We start from the raw sequence: 18,254 nt of genomic DNA on the forward strand, positions 1-18,254 counted from the left end.
ACTGAAATGTTTTTCTGGAGATAATCTCAAGCCAAGTTCGTTTCCGCCAGCTGAAATACTTTGACCATGTAATGAGAAAATGGAAATGGAAATCTTCACAGCCTGTTTACAGTCATTCAACCGGGTCAGTGATGGAATGAATGAAGCCCTCATCCAGCGGCCAGGATAGGAATTGTGCCGACTGCCGAAGCCTGTCGCACTCCCCTGGGGCAATGATTAATGACTGACGGATGAAATGATATTGGAAAGTGCTGATCGAACGATCACAGGGAAAACAGGAGTACAGAGAGAAAAACCTGTCCCACCTCCGCTTTTTTCAGCACAGCTCTCGCATGGAGCGACCGAGATTTAAACCACGCAATCCAGCGGTGAGAGGTCGACGCTGCTGCTACGCAGGCTCTCCATGTAATTACGAGAGGACCATAAAATATGGAGAAGTAATCATTCAGGGAAAAACCAAGGAACAGAGTCCACGAGTCCCAAGGAAGTGATCTAGCCAGATTACAAGTACATGTGGACGAAGAATGCATGATATAATACAGCAGGGAATCATGGAGAAAAATGTGTGATATCACAATGACCACCACATCTCCTACAACAGTTCAGGATTTGAGAGAGAGAAGGGAACGGCGTAAAACAAATCACTGTAGAGTCCAAGAAGAAATCGTGGGAAGTTAATTTAGAAAGGCTTCGTCAAACGGCAGGGAAACCTTTCTGGGCTATCGTAAATAATCTTATAAAGGGAGAGAAAAGGAATGGAAGGATTATTTGGAAAATCTTCTGAAAGTAAAAGGAAGCCCTTCTGTTAACATCACGAACAATCGAGTTCATGGAAAAGAGAACGGTGGTGTCAGGGAAATTACTCTGAAAGAAGTACATAGTAAACGCCCTATTTTGGCATAATCAACAGAAATATTAAATTAGACTTGAAATCCTTAAACATAGTGGGGAAGGCAGAGGTGAAATGGCTTGATATTAAGTTGTATATTCAGCACGAAGGCTGATTTGATCCTCAATTTAACCACCATCAACAGTCACGAATTAGGGATACTAGTGAAATGAGGAGTGATGTAGTTTCCCGTTGTTTTCTTCTCCGGGCCAGAAGTTATTACCTATCAATCTGCCAAGCCCACCGAATTGTTCGCAGCCGACCCTATGAGCATCTTAGGGCCGGTATTATAATAGGGGTTTAAACTGCTGGTTCAGTTTAAACTTCGGTTTGTCTGTTAGTCAGAGAAATGGAAATCTTCACAGCCTGTTTACAGTCATTCAACCGGGTCAGTGATGGAATGAATGAAGTTTAAACTGAAGTTTAAGAATACATAACCTTACAAAATGGCAAAACGAACGGATCTCGAAGATATTTTTGAGGTGTTTGAAGAAATACTAAGCGATGATGAAGAAATGGTTGAAATTATTGAACGACCACTGGCACCACGAGGTTTTCGAGCAAGGGCACGTTACTTTCATATATGGAATGAAAAATAGTTTTTAAATAGGCTTAGACTTACAAAACAGACTGTCATAACCCTATTTCAGCAAATTGGTGCTAGAATAAAACATGCAACGTAAAGGTAAGAATGTAAAAATTACTTTTTGAAAGGCTTGAATGTCAAAAGTGTAAATTTTAGAAAATGAAGTAACCTCCTTATATTTCAGAAATCTTGCTGTAGAACCCCTCAGTCAGCTACTAATAGCATTGCGGTTTTATGCCTCCCGTAGTATGTTTATTACAATGGGAAATTTCGGAGAAATTCATGAGCCACTGTTTCACGGACTATATAAATATTCCTGTACTAATTGCACAAGCAATTCTATTTCCTTACAAGTAAAATTAGGACAACGTTTATCGCTTTTATTCGCCATTTTACCTACAAGAAGTAAACAAACATTATCGATAGTCATCTTTTCTCGCAAGTCACTGCTACTAAGATCGTATTTTTCCTTCTTCACCTCAATTTACTTAGGCCGGCCATTATAAGACTCAACATCGGTTTAAACTCAAGTTACAGTTTAACTCAATCTTCGGTTTAAACCCTCATTATAATACCGGCCCTTATAGTCCAGCGTAACAGGAACTGGTTGCCTAAGGAATAGCATTACTAGCATCGCTCATACTTCAGTCACTTCCATATCGTTAACGCTAAAGATGAAACTGAGTCAGGTCAATGAAAGTAACAAATTTAATCTACCCTATACCATAGGACATAGCGCACTACAAACACTATATCTCATGAGCAAAGACAAGTAATTTTATTACTATGGAATGTTAGTAAAGGTACCTTCTGACTGGACGAAAGCACTAATTCCGCCTGTCTGTAAGCAAAGGATTTCATTGATCAGTATACCAAGTAAGGTGTTCAGTGGTATTTTGGAAAGGAGAGTGCGATCAATGGTTGAGAGCAAGCTGGATGAAAACCAGTGTGGTTTCAAATCACAGAGGGGCCATCATGACCAGATTTTCAGTATACGCCAATAACTGGAAAATGCTACGAGAGGAGCAGACTGTAAGGTTTATGCTTTCGTAGTTCTAGAGAAGGTACATTAATAACTAGGGAGTGGGGGGGGGGCGGAGGTGAACATGTTATGCGTACTGAAGGATTATGGGTTCATGGATATGGTAATACAGGCAATCAAAGACTTTTATGTTAACAATTGGGTTACGGTGAGAATTGACGACAGGATGAGTTCTTGGTTCAAAGTAGCTACATAGGCCAGACAAGAGGGAGACCAAGACGACGACGATTAGACTCTTGTCACCTTTGTAGTTCATAGTTTACATGAATCATTCATTCATTCATTCATCTCCTAAGGTCAGTGCCTTGTCAATACAACCATTGTTCTCTACCTTGCGCCGCTCTTTTCATCGTCAGGTAACTTCTGAATCCCATTTTTTCTAGGCCGGCCTCTTCTTTTCTTCCCTAGTACTTCGCCTTCAAATATATTGGTGATAAAGGTGTTGTGACTAATGGTATGTCCTGTAAATTTTATTTTCCTTATTTCCATTCCTTTTAACAGCTTCCAAATTTGTTTTTTCAGTCCAGTTCATTCTTGTCATTTTCCTCTATATCGACATCACAGTTGCTTCAAGACCTTTCCTCTTTTCCCAATGCCCAACTTTGACTTCCATACAACAGGGTACTCCAAACAAGTGATTTTGCAAAATATTTCTTGGCTTCTATGTTGCTATGTTTACTAGTTATCATACTTTTCTTTGCCATAAACGCATATTTTGCCATGGGAATTCTACCCTTTATAACCACCAAGCATCTGCTGTCTTCTGTGATCATGGTCTCTAACGAATTTGGCACTTATTGCTATAGTTTAATTAAAAGATCGACAGACTGAGAAGTTGCATAACTTAGAGATTCAAGGTTCGAATCTCATCTTAACAGCGACCGACTTGAGTGTGTCACTTTTAAACATGTTTTAAATCTTCATTTCTGTATCCTGAAAGGGTTAGGTGGACCTCTTCGATGATCACACCCTCCCTCACCCCAGGAGTTTAGCAGTGACAGAGTGAATTAAAGGCGAGAAGGGAGCGGCTGAGGACTATAAAAGGAATTGTCCCGGCATTTACCTTATTGAGGATAATGGGAAAGCACGGAAAACCATTCTCAGGACACCAGAATGCAGAATTCTCTTTCAAACTGCAATTGCTCAGTCTGAATCAATTTGCTGAGTGTTAACATACTCACAAAAGTAAATCCAAACCAAACCAAACCCCATGGCACTACAGCCCTTGCAGGGCCTTGGCCTACCAAGCGACCGCTGCTCACCCCGAAGGCCTGCAGATTGCGAGGTGTCGTGTGGTCAGCACGACGAACCCTCTCGGCCGTTATTTTCTTGGCTTTCTAGACCGGGACCGCTATCTAACCGTCAGATAGCTCCTTATTGTAATAACGTAGGCTGAGTGGACGTTGAACCAGCCCTCAGATCCAGTTAATATTTCCTGACCTGGCCGGGAATCGAACCCGGGGCCTTCGGGTAAGAGGCAGGCACGCTACCCCTACACCACGGGGCCAGCACTCACAAAAGTCACTATTGCAATATTAAGGTAGTTCTAGTTTCAAAGCTCCTGTCCAAAACACAGCCGACGTTAATGGTTACTTCCCTATCTCGTCGTCGGCGTGTATACACGGACGCATCAAATGATAAATTGCTCTACCATCTGGAACCAATAACAACTTAGAAAGGCTGGAACCAACAGCAATATAGAAAGAATTCATTCTCCCAGATATCGTCCCTCGCTGCATGCATCTCTCACTCCTTGAACTGCTTCATTATTTCTGGCGCGTAGGGTAACATCCTGTTGTTTCTTGTTTGGTATGTGAAGGTATTCTTACTTTGTTTTATAACATTCTCTGTGCTATCGTTCAGCTTGGCATGTATTTCTTTCGTAGTGCAATATTCTCCGTTGAATTCAGTAGAGGCAACAATCATTAATATCTTATATCAATGGAGTATGTTGATAAATTATTCTATCCCTCCTGGTGTTAATTCAATATGGTTGGCACCGTGGTTATCAGGCTCGAGTCCCGTTGGAAGCACATATTTTCGCCATCAGAATTTTGGCTAATAGGGTAGAAGAAGTGATGGTATACAATTTATAATTACAAGATTGCGTGCCAAAAGCCTGGATTCAATATTCCAAATGTATTCACAGTTTTTATAGAGTGAGAACTTAAGATACTGTTGATGGTGCTTCGTCCATCAGATGGGAATGTTAAGCTTTGAACAGACCCCCTGATGTTATTCGACAGGAGTAGACTGTGTGCCGATACCGGATTTCACCCTCTCCCTATCGTCATCATGCCACATCCAGACGCGCTAATCGCTCATGGGTGTCAATAGGAAGACCTGCTCGAGGCGAGCCGAACATGTCCTCGGACACTCCCGGCACTAAAATCCATACGATAAATAAATAAATAAATAAATAAATAAATAAATAAATAAATAAATAAATAAATAAATAAAGAAATAAAATAATTTCTATGAATTCATCAATTCCACATTGCACTGCCTCTGCCAGACGATGGATTTTGGGGTCAGCATAAAGTAATTTCAAAACTGATAATTACTTTTTCGATCATATAATTTCGGCCGTAAAGTGTTGAAGTAATAACCACAACACCACTATCGCCTGAATTAAATTACATGTTCGGCTATGAGATTGTTCGCGCTGTCTTTTAGTAAATAATTCGAGCCTACCTGAAAATTCATGGATGACTTAGAGTAATGCAGTTAAGTTCTGGATTCGCATGAATTCAGTCCTATTTGTCAGTATTGAAGATCCTTCGGGTCGTTCGTCTAGGAGGTACAGATCGTTAAACCACTGACTCTTTTAGCTGGATTATTACGCAATAGATCTCTTGTAAGATTAGCAGCATCTTAGAAAGCTTAATTATGTGATGGCCTCGTAGCAATAGATTTATCGGCACGTTAAAGAACTTGTGCGTAACAAACCAACGGCACTCGGCGTCTATGAACACTCTTTGTAGTTAATGGGGTGGCAAAGTCCTTTATTAGCAGGATGTTCCGTGAAGAACAAATTCCAGATGTCACTATCTGGTAATGCACTGGTATTGAAGTGAGCAGTCCTTTGTGTCGAATGTTGAGAGCGCTTAGCTCTCTGGTCTAGTGATTACGATAATAGACTACACTATTTACAGAAAGACTCGGGTTTTGATTACCAATTCTACCAAGAATACAAGTTTTAGGTATGGTCTGATTTCAGGTTACTCAGTCTCATGAGGTCAACTTAGAACCTACCTCATTTTGTTGGGGACAGAAAAGAGAATAGTAAATTAAATGTAATGTACTGCACATATATTTCCTCCACTACAAGATATATTGTACGACAGGTTATACTCTCACGAAAGTATACAAGGCTGAAGACGCAAAAACTCTGAACCCTTGAAATAAATATCACTTCTATCACTACAGCAAAGGAAGTAAAATAAGTTTGCCGTTCGACATTATTTTTCACGATTGTTACTGTGCTTACTATCCGTGGTTCCTGTCGTTGGACGCGGAGGGCTCTCACAGCAGACGACCCGCATACCGGATGTATAATATTGTCGAGCATCATTACGACCGGTATTTTGAGTTACCTAGTTAGTATTAAACTATACAAGTAGTGGATTTTTTATCATCTTAAAGACTGAAAATATATCTGTAACTCACTCACACAGTAGAAAAATACAAGTACATGAGACTGATAACTAAAACACCGAACTCGATAGCTGCAGTCGCGCAAGTGCGGCCAGTGCCCAATATTCGGGAGATAGTGGGTTCCAACCACACTGTCGGCTGCCATGGAGATGGTTTTCCGTGGTTTCCCTTAATTAAGGCACGGCCGCTTCCTTTCCACTCCCAGCCCTTTCCTGTCCCATCGTCGCCATAATACCAATCTGTGTCGGTGCGACTTGAAGCAACTTAATAATAATAATAATAATAATAATAATAATAATAATAATAATAATAATAATAATAATAATAATAATAATATAACGTTTCAACAAAAACAAAGAATAAAAATTTTACAGAGTAAAATTCTCCCACGTTTGAGATCTAATAAACTGCTAATATTTGTGTCTTTCACTGTATTTAAAATAGAAATAACTTCAAAACTAACAACAGAAGTTGATAACTAAAAAATTACTTCAAAATAATAGTTCCCAGTCTTCAGGTGATATATTCGACAGGTTTCTTCTTTTCTTTTGAATGTACTTCAGCATGACTTTATATGTGTTGACTATAAAAAATGTTGGTACTGATTCATGTCACCCTGCCTTTGAGGTAACTGGGATATTTCTAAGGCCTGGCAATAAAACATCGAGAAATACGTGTAAATGATGCAATAGAAATCCTAAATCGCCAGTGTTTTTTCCGTATTTATAAATGCGTGCAAGTGATCGATATAGGCGTACATCTATTTATAGGGTCGTATTGGTCAGTGCTTGGTCACTCGGTTCATTTCACTTTATCAGGGAGCCACCGCCACTCTCACGAGACAACCAGTGCTATGTGGTCTGTCCACTAACTTATTACCATATGTATGTTGTTTCCAGGCCAATGATCTTGCGGGTATTTCAAAAGCATTACTATCTCTTTTGCAAGTCAAATGTTCTTCATACTTCCGAATACAAGTAGAAAGTCTTCCTTTGTGTTGTCTGTCACCAGGCACCCTAAATCCGATATTCAGTCAGAACATCCTTTACAGAAAGAGGGGTAGCTTAGCAACAACATGTCCTACTTGAACAAAATTTTGTATGATTAACATACATTCATTCTCATTCAATGAACGATGTTCAGGATTTTATAAAGCCTTGTTTTTACACGTAAACATTTCATCAATTTAGCATATTAATTTTGCATATAAAAGGCATGTATGAAGTACTTCATTGTATTTTCACAAATATGCTTTTATGAAATACATACTCTAGAACCTTTAGTATTCCTATAGAATATTTCCTTTCCTAATTTGTACATTCCATATAATTTATTTCTAATTTTTGCATTACTAATTATATTTTTAAAGTTAGATTAGTTTTTTCAAAGAAAAGTGCCCAGAACACATTGCCATCAAAAATTAAATACACTAACAAACAAAATTTCATGTAAATATCTTCAGTAGTTTTCCAATTATGATACAAATCATGCGTAAAAGTGTGAATTACAGAACATTAATAAGTAACGTATCATAGAGTGAGATGTAGCAAGTAACATACGTGTATATGGACATTTTCTAACGCATGTTTTGATAGTAGAGAAAACTTTTTTTTTTTCACCAAATTAGATACAAATAATAAGTAAAGAGAAAAGTAAATTGAAAATGCAATTCCTGACACCAAAAAGGGTACCTTTTCCCATCTTCACCCTCCTTCCACCTCCGCATTAAACGTCTCTTGACACCTTGTTCCCATCAACTCTATCATTCCTGTGGTAGCCCACTACAGTGTTTGATACCATGATGACTGCCTTCAAGATAGTTGTTTAACACGCACTGGAGAAAACTAACAATTTTGAAAACATATCAATCACTTAATGTTTTCTTCTTATTATTCTTCTTCTTTTGCTACCGCTTTTTTCCTACACCTGTGGGGTCTCGGGTGCGAACTGCGTCGCACATGTGCATTTGGCCCTGTTTACGGCCGGATGCCCTTCCTGACGCCAACCATATATGGAGGGGTGTAATCACTAATGCTTGTTTCTGTGGTGGTCGGTAGTGTAGTGTTTTGTATGAATATGATGAAGAGAATGTTGGGGCAGACAAGTACACCCAGTCCCCGAGTCAGAAGAATTAATCAGAAGCGATTAAAATCCCCGACCCGGCCGGGAATCGGACCCGGGACCCTCTGAACCGAAAACAGTACACTGACCATTCAGCCAACGAGTCGGACGCTTAATATGTTAAGTAATTACCATAATTTATTTTTCATAAAGTACAAAGGCAGGAAACTTTCCAACTTGAGATTTACGAATGATGTCCTGTATTCATAGAATCATTCAGAACTTCAGTTGATGTTGAGCGACCTATAAAAGCACGGTAAAAACGTGCTACTACTTATGATTGAGGAAAAGAGTATGCTAACCACAAACGGCCTCGAACAACAGACAAAATTGAATGTAAAAAGAATTTAATATGTCGAGGAATACGCCCATTCGGATAAAACGGTGTCCTTTTGGAGTAGGCTGGATAAATAGATCAGAATATGAACAGTGATTACCTGGAAGAAATAGTCTTAGATTTGTTTATTTATTTATTTACTTATCATAACACTTTACAGTATCTCTGGAAGGCCCCTACACTTACTTCCCCCTGACCTGGTCATTTATCTTCATTCTCAAGAATGGTTATCCACTTCACATCAAAAGGCAAGTGATGAACAGTTGTATTTCTCCTCTTCTAACATACGGTGCTGATACATGATGCATAGTCGCAACTGTTAAAAAAATGGCAATGACAGTAACGGTGTGGTATTCGAGAGATGGATATTGGATAAGAGGGCGTCCATTGTGTAGGTAGTCCGATATAGTGAGGTAAACTGTGGGGCCATTATGGATGAAAACTGCCCAAGGGGGAGGCCTTTACTTCAAAAGAGCGTTGAACAGGCACTGATGATGATGATGATGATGATGATGATGATGATAGTGCAAAAACTATATATTCCAACAAAAAAGAAGCTAATACAGACACCGAGGGTCGGAGATTCGAACCCGAAATCAACACTTTACAGATAAGTGTTAACCATTCCTCTAGGACGGCCAGTACATGAACCGCACTCGACCATTTTAATGTAGAAATGGCTGTGCTTGGAGACATCTATCGAACAAAGATTGGATTACTATGAAATCATTGAAATCATTTGAGTAAACCTAGAGTACTTACTACAGACTATACCTGAAACGGACTAAACTTTTGAAGGTTAGAAATAAATTTTGAGGATATCGTCTTTTAAATTAGGCATTGCTCCGAGACGGGAAAATTATTCTCCCCTCCCCCTCCCACACCACCACACTCCTTTAAAAGTCTATCGATACCTTGCTCCCATCTACTCTATTTCGAAACGTCCCTATGGTAACATTGTGTTTGAGACCACCATGTCTGCCTTCAAGGTAACTGTTCAACACGCACTGGAGAAAATCGAATCTGGATTTTCCATTCCGTTAGACGGTTCACACACTAGATAGACTCACCTTGATGTCTTTAATGTCTAACTGGCTGTCTTTAAAGATATAGGTTGGACAAGAACTGGATTACTACGAAACCGCAAGACGATACCCAGACTGCTTTTCATTAGCCACGTTTGAAACATGCTGGAATGTCCCGATATTTCTAAATTCAGAACTATTTATTAATACCTAACTAGCTTGGAAGACAGTAGACAAGAATGTTCGTCTCGGCTAGGCGTAGAATAATACTCGATGAATCGTGGAATATAAATTATTAATGAATCGTGAGTCGTCAAAATTCTCTACGCCCTCCCACGGTGCTATAATTAGACACAAGCTTCCAGACTTAGCAGACAATAACCCTACCATCATCACACACAAACTGAACGACGTCGAATAGACACAAGAGTATGGCCAACGTCCGACAATATTTGACAAGGGAACATCTTGATTTTAAGAATTATAGGATACTGACGATTTCAGGGAACAGTACGCCTCTTTTGCTTAGTGGACCTGAATTCAAAATTTGAGGAAGCGAAGTCATAAACATGCATCTATATAAATAAAATCGTAACGACCGTGTGTCTATACATGAACTATTTTGGTGAAATTTCCGTACAGTTATCCGTTTCAGGTGTAATAATGATCATACGCGTATTTTTAGCGTTGGTTTCTGTTTGTATGTTTGTCTATAACTTGAAAACTACAGGATATATTTCTACCAAACTTCACATTTAGAATTCACCTGTCTTTGGGTAGGTTTTAGAGCCAACATTGTTTCTAAATCCCTGAACTGACTGGGGGTTTATAAGAAACCAAAACCGTGATTTTGCACTCCCGCAAATTATACACAACCAAACTTAATGGAAAACTACTTGAATTAATGGAAATCAATTTCTAAACCTTTTACCTCATGTGAATAATTTTAATACGGGAATTAATAAGGGAGATATCATTAACGGACCGTTTTTCGGTACTAATCCCACTGGACTTAACAGCGGGTGCGTGTAAAGCGTATTTCTTACAACTTGAAAACTACTGGAAATATTTCAACTAAACTTCAAATTTAGCATCCACCTGTCCAAAGGTGTTTCAAGGTCCATACCATGTTGAATTTCCGGAATGGACTGGTGGTTTATAGGGAACCGAAACAGTGATTTTACTGTCCCACAATACAGTATATACATGACCAACCTGACTGGAAATTGACCAATCTTGATTAAAATCAATTTATAAAACTTTTTTCTCATGTCCTTTTTTCGATAGGAGGATAAATAAGGAAGATATCATGAACGGTATATTTTCACGCTAAGTCCAGCGGACATAGCCCAAAAGGAGTTGTACGTAAAGCAGATGCTTTATCTATATAAATAAAATCGTAACGACCGTGTGTCTGTACATTGACTATTTTGGCGAAATTTTCGTAGAGTTATCCGTTTCAAGTATAATAATGACCTTATGCATGTTTATTAGCTTTAGTTTCCTGAATGTCCTCATTTTAACCCCCCCCCCCCAAATCCCTCAAAGCAAGATTGAGGGACAATCTGCTATACGAGCTAGAAAATCGAATTTGGCAAAATTATGCCCTAGCCTGTAAACGACGGAAAGCTTCCAAGATCTTAAAATATTTCATTTTTTACCCCCCGAAAAGTATCGGAATATTGAGGCAATTTTAATGTCGGTGCAGACCTTCGTTTCGAGGTATTTCGCGGCTAAACGGCAAGTCTTATCACAAAATGGATGACACAATCTCAGTTCACTTTGTAGTGATCTACAACTTTGGTCCTATGATGTTTCGTCGTATCTCTATTCCTTACAATTTATATTTGTCTCTATTTCTCGATTATACCTACATTTTGCTCTTTTACACGTATAATTCGTAGTTCGAATCACATATACGAAAGGTAGAATCATTTCATTCTACATGAACATTGGCCCACCCAGTATCCCTGCGTGAACCAAATTCTATGTTTGTAGCTGTCACATTAGTACCCAAAAGTAATGCACTGTGAGAAAACCTTACCCAAATTTCACTCTGTTCAACGTTTCTAACTCAATTTTACCCATAAAGAGATGACAGAGGAGAAAATATCTTAAGGTCAACCATTAGCCCGCTAAATGAGGCGTCTTATGGTACAATCCGTTTGTCGATATGATGTATCGTTAATCTGTAAATGAAGGTTCGCAATATTGTAAACATGCATATACTTCGGATGTCGATGTAGGCCTATATTGACGTCGATTTGTAGCAATGTAGAATAAGTGTGTTTGCCATTATAATTAATATTTTACATCGACAGTGACTCTCAGCAGGAGAGCGTCTGCTATTGTAATCATTACTCTCGACATCGACTTTGACTGACAGTAGTAATGGAATCTTCTCCAACTCCTTTGTAACTAGCATTAGTAAGGATGAATTAATAATTAATAATTCACTTCTCAATTTTACTGGCAGAAGTCAAGGGAGCATGCAATTTTGCTCAAAACTCCCCTAACCGATTGTGTTTGGGAGTAGGCAAGTGTGCCCGACATTATAAACAAATTTACCCATCCAGAATGTGACAGGCATTAGGCATAGTGGCCTTGTTATTATCATGGAAACTCTCCAACTCGTGTGACTGACATTAAGAAAAGTGGCCTGTCATTATAATGATAACAGCACAACTCAGTTTCACTCCGTTCCCTTCTTTTCGGTGCTGGAGTGGCCTTCAACACTACCCGTCCACTCCCTCCTCTCCTTTTCGGAACTGGACTGGCCTTCAACACTACCTCTTCAGTCCCTCCCCACATTTTCAGTACTGGAGAGGGGCAGTGTTTATTGTTTATGTCGGGACACCATTTCTGTGTACGCGTGTACCTACGAAATGTTGTGACCCAAGACAGACTCTGTGAACTCAGCCTTCTCAGAATCGTATTTGTCATGCATGGATATAATTGAACTCGCCAATGCCTTTGCATCCCAGATATACGCCGCATGTTTTAATTTCTTTAGAATCAAATATGAGTACAGTAAGGTTTTAAAAACATAAAGACAAAAGATAGAAATATATGTATTCACGTTGTATTTCAATCCCTATAAAATGTTTAAATTTCAAAATAAAATCCATAAAGTATATTATATACATGTTGCTTTACGTCGCACCGACACAGATAGGTCTTATGGCGACAGTAGTACAGGGCAGGGCTAGGAGTGGGAAGGAAGCAGCCGTGGCCTTAATTAAGGTACAACCTCAGCATTTACCTGGTGTGAAAATAGGAAACCACGGAAAGCCATCTTCAGGGCTGTCGGTAGTGGGATTCGAACCTACTATCTCTCGAATAGTGGATACTGGCGCACGTAAGCGACTGCGCTATCGAACTCTGTATAAAATAATAAACAAATTGTTCTTTATTATATATATTAAATGGATATAAGGGCCCAGTTTTGTATCCTGCAGGCGGGCCCGTATCGTAGGCTATCTATTACGCCTCTGATACACCAGAATATTTACACACATTCGTATAGGTAAAAGTGGTCAATAATGTCACTAATAACATTGAAGGAGATATTTCTGACATTGTTTGGTTCAAATTTTCAAGATGTCGGTCGCCTGATTGACAGAACGGAGGCCAAGAACGAACGGACTGCGGCCTCTACCACCCACCACTCTGGCGTTCTGTTCACCCGGCAACATTCTGTTGAAAGATAATTAGCTACTCCTTTAAGGATTTGGCTGGCCTTGCCTTCCACACTACGTTGTAGCCCCACTGGTTTGCAGGGAATTACAAGTCTCCGACAAGTGGAGTTCAGAGTTGGCCCACTCAAATTCTATAGTACGTACAGAACCTCAGAAGGACTGCCGGTGAAGATGATCGATGTCCAATTTCTACCGTTACGCAAGTAGCATATAATTACACAGTTACGTATGTTTCCGTGTTATTACTTACTTTCTGGTTCAGGAAATTATACGTTTTACTTCATAATCTACATTTCGATGCAATTTCTACAATCAAACGTTGTTTCTTTTTCTCTTCTTCTTACGTAACAAGACAGATCAGCATGTTAAAATAATTAAGCCATTGTTGTAATTCGAGGTGCAGAAATGGTCAAGATCTTCTTATTCTTTTTCCCATGATACTACAGTCCTGACGGGCCTTGCCCCACCAAACGACCGCTGCTCAGAAGGCCTGCAGATTATGAGCTGATGCATTGTCGTTATTCTTGGTTTTTCTAGACCAGGGTCGATATCTTACCGTCAGATAGGTCCTAAATTGTAATCACGTAGGCTGAGTGAACCTCGAACTAGCCCTCATATTCAGGTCGTGACCTGGTCGTGAATCGAACCCGGGCCCTCCGGGTGAGTGTCAGGCACGTTAACCCTAGAACCCGGAGCCAGCACTATATTATACTTCAACTAGCATATTTAAGTGCAAATTGAGCCCGCATACATCTCAATATTTCCTACGGAATCGTTTCTTAGAGCTAAGCAGTTTCATTCTGTTGGCCATGCGTCCGTCGGCCCCGTGAACTAAGGATAGCGAACTTTCTTCTTACACAGAAGCCCAGTTTCGATTCACGGCCCGATCAGGAATTTTTACCTGGATCACAAGGTTAGTTCAAGGTCAACTCATCGTACGTGAGAACAGTTGAAGAGCAATCTGACGGCATGATAGTGGCCCTGGTCTAGAAATAACAAGAATAATAGCATAGAGGATTCATCACGCTGACCAAGCGTCATCTCGTAAACTGCAGGCCTTCAGGCTGAGCCGCGGTCACTTGAGGCAAGGACCTTCGGGGCTTTAGTGCCATGCGGAGAGGGCTCATGCTTTCAAGAAGACCTTGGCAGTTTTCTTTAATGTCATCATCATCGTACTATATGTTTACCTACCAGTTATAATCAATTATTTAGTTTTAGTCGTAATGATGGTTCTCTTCATTTTCTTCTTCATAATCGCCTGAAAGTTTTCTAGGGGGTCATCGGCAATGTTTGAATCCCCTATCTTGGGAACTGGAGGCAAACGATTAGCCCATTACTCCACTGAGGTCGGCTCCAAACAGGTATCGAAACTATACTATATAATTAATCCCACAGTCGCTCTATTCGTAGTCCTGGCCTTTCTTATCTTAACGTTTCCGAAAATCTACCTTTGCTAATCCGCCGTTAAACAGGTACCAAATGTGGACATATTTTGTGTTTATCGCAAAAGCTGAAAATCCCAAAATCTGTGTATCATGGTACCCCTTGCTTAGCTGTCTTCTTAAAGATAAATTTCATAAATTTCACTTACACTGTTTTTACTCAATGTTCCATCATTCTCGTCATTAGTCATTTCACAGCTCCTTATATTACAGATGTAGCCTAATATACTTTATGTAAGTCTATAACCTTATTTCTATATATTTATACTTTTGTTCCATAGTAGTTGCAACGTCTGTGGTAGAAAACACCTGTTACATTCTCCAGTTGATTCCTGCATTTATTCTTGAAATTCTTCGTTATTCGCTTTGGAAGTATGTGAATCTCTCTATATTTCAATAACTTAATCTCAATGTTATATTACTCATAGACCGCCTGGTGGCCAAGATCGCTAAGGCGTTGAAGTCTGAACAGTCTGACACCGTGGCTAGCCGGTTCGAGTCCTGTTGGTCGAAAAAAAAATCACCATCAGAATGTTGGACGGCAGGGTAGGGGAGGTGGTGGTAGACCTATACATTTTCTAATGACTAGATTGCGTGCTAAAAGCTTACATTACATTCTGAACCTCTCCGCAGTGCTCATATGTAATGAGGGCATATGACGTTGTTGATGGCGATTTGTCCGTCGGATGGGGACATTAAGCCTTGAGCAAACCCCTTGGTGCTATTCGACAGGAGTAGGTTATGTGCCGCTACCGGGTTTCACCATCTCCCTTCGTACTCTCATATATTACGTCATTCATTTAATCTCATAACTCCTCTGATGAGTTTGACGTCCGGTCATAAAAACCCGCCATGACAGATTCATCTCACCCCATACCCGACCCCGTAGAGAAACAGGACAAGGCTTGGACAAACAAACAAACAAACAAACAAACAAACAAACAAACAAACAAACAAACACAAACTTATATTGCTCACCTCTTACTTGTCTCCCCTCTTGCCATTACATATATCTTGCTCTTCTCCACACTAATTCTCATTGTTCATTCTTCCAACTTTATTTACTGCATCAGGCTGTTCTTGGACTAGTTTTTCATCCTTTCCTCAAATCACAATTACAATGTATTGCATACATTCCGGTACCTTCATGAAATCATCCCACACCATGATAAACAGTAAAGATGACCTTACATTTAATAGCTTCAAACTTGTTCAATAACTTACAGACCATTCGTTTTCCAGCATGCATACGGAGTATAAATTAATGTATATTATATATATAAACATTTAATTATTTTACTTTGTGATCAACATTGTCAGTTACAATTATATGTTATTTAACGACAGTAAAAATGGCATAGTCCGGCTTAGTGGTGTAGTGGTTAGCGTGATTAACTGTCACCCCTCCCCCGGAGGCCCGGGTTCGATTCCCGGCTCTACCATGAAATTTGAAAAGTGGTACGAAGGCTATAATGGGGTCCACTCAGCCTCGGGAGGTCAACTGAGTAGAGAGGTGTTCGATTCCCACCTCAGCCATCCTCGAAGTGGTTTTCCGCGGTTTCCCACTTCTCCTCCTCCTCCTCCTCCTCCTCCAGTGAAATCCCAGGATGGTACCAAACTTAAAGCCACGGCCTCTTCCTTCCCTCTTCCTTGCCTGCCCATTCCAATATTCCCATCCCTCCACAAGGTCCCTGTTCAGCATAGCGGGTGAGGCCGCCTGGGCGATGTACTGGTCCTCCTTCCCAGTTGTATCCTCCAGCCCAAAGTCTCACGCTCCAAGACTCTGCGCTTGAGTCCGAAGGAAAATCCGACCGTGGAAAGAAAACAGATTAAGAAAGAAAAATGTCATTCATGTCGCCAACGTCCAAGACTGATCAGACACTACCTTTTCATCCAACAAATATCAATTTGCTCTTTAAATCAGTAAAGAGAGACTTCTCAACATTTCGTGACAAAATTACAGGGTATACATTAGAACTTGGTAAACTGTACGTATTTCGAAAGCATTTGTAAACCGCTGCGATTAAACATCATCCAAAAATAAATCTGCACTAGGTCCGAATCACGTTCCTATGTAAACATATCAGACGCAGAGCGACGATGTGGATGCATTCTGTTTGAAACTTGGCAAGACAGCAGTACATTCTTAAAGAATCCTTGTTTACTTCTACAGATGACCTCACTGTGTACCATCCAAAAATGTTAGAGTAAAGATCTTTCTTTGCATTTGTATCTCATGCTACTGAAGGCCGAGAAAAATAATTGTACTAAAAGGGGCTTAGTGAAGTTATAAATTGTGAGTGCAGAATTAGTAATTCCCAGACGTCATCGTCTGTTTCCTCATTTATTTTCTATTTAGAGTACATATTTTGTCATTTTCCGTGGTGTAGGGGTAGCGTACCTGCCTCTTACCCGGAGGCCCCGGGTTCGATTCCCGGCCAGGTCAGGGATTTTTACCTGGACCTGAGGGCTGGTTCGAGGTCCACTCAGCCTACGTGATTAGAATTGAGGAGCTATCTGACGGTGAGGTAGCGGCCCCGGTCTAGAAAGCCAAGAATAACGGCCGAGAGGAATCGTCGTGCTGACCACACGACACCTCGTAATCTGCAGGCCTTCGGGCTGAGCAGCGGTCGCTTGGTAGGCCAAGGCCCTTCAAGCGCTGTAGTGCCATGGGGTTTGGTTTTTATTTTGTCATTTTCTCATCAATTTTCTAATATCGCAGTGTCCAAGTGAATGTTTCCAATCTGAAAGATGTTTGTATGTTGAAGTAAGTTGTATGCTAAGTAAGGTATGAGTGAAAATGAAAACCTACAACCTGTTTTCCAGTCTTAGACCGGGTCAGGAATGTAATGAATGAAACATATATAGGCTAGTATTACAATGGGATCGCCACTCCCAAGGTGATTATTAATGACTGATAGATGCTATGAAATGATAATGGAGAGTGTTGCTGGAATGAAAGATGACAGGGAAAACCGGAGTACCCGGAGAAAAACCTGTCCCGCCTCCGCTTTGTCCAGCACAAATCTCACATGGAGTGACCGAGATTTGAACCACGGTATCCAGCGGTAAGAGGCCGACGCGCTGCCGTCTGAGCCACGGAGGCTTTAAGTTATGAATATCAGAGGAATTTAGTAAAAGCTTATCGAAATATATTACTGATTACGTTATTATTAGGTCCTACACCAAAATAAATAAATAAATAAATGCTCTTATGAATTTTGATCTCTCTATCTTTGACCCAAGATGCGAACGCTTAATTATCTGCGCTACTCACCAGGTCTATCAAAAGGGAAATACGGGATCTTATCATATCCTCCCCTATGAAAGGGGAATATTTACCTCACCCCAGGTGTTCTCAATGTGTTGCTTTTAGTTCCAGCGGATTTTTCTTAAATTTCAGGAGATAATCGTGTTGTTTTCATCCTTTATCTAATAAGTACCTCACTCATCCATC

The 18,254-nt window shown here is 40.1% G+C and overlaps 1 protein-coding gene across 4 annotated transcripts in view; it reads left to right on the forward strand.

Moving 5' to 3' along the window:
* LOC136866281 (uncharacterized) overlaps window positions 1–18,254 on the forward strand; it is a 230,080-nt gene that overhangs the window by 15,061 nt on the left and 196,765 nt on the right. Inside the window, exon 1 of one of the 4 annotated variants that reach the window (XM_067143106.2) lies at window positions 13,533–13,554. The exons of the other annotated variants lie outside the window; for them this stretch is intronic. The gene's annotated coding sequence lies outside the window, so the exon portion shown is untranslated. Of the gene's footprint in view, window positions 1–13,532; window positions 13,555–18,254 lie in introns of those variants that run through there. 4 annotated transcript variants of the gene reach the window in all.

The sequence above is a fragment of the Anabrus simplex genome, chromosome 3, assembly GCF_040414725.1.
Source record: "Anabrus simplex isolate iqAnaSimp1 chromosome 3, ASM4041472v1, whole genome shotgun sequence".
In the NCBI taxonomy this organism is placed as follows: Eukaryota; Metazoa; Arthropoda; class Insecta; order Orthoptera; family Tettigoniidae; genus Anabrus; species Anabrus simplex.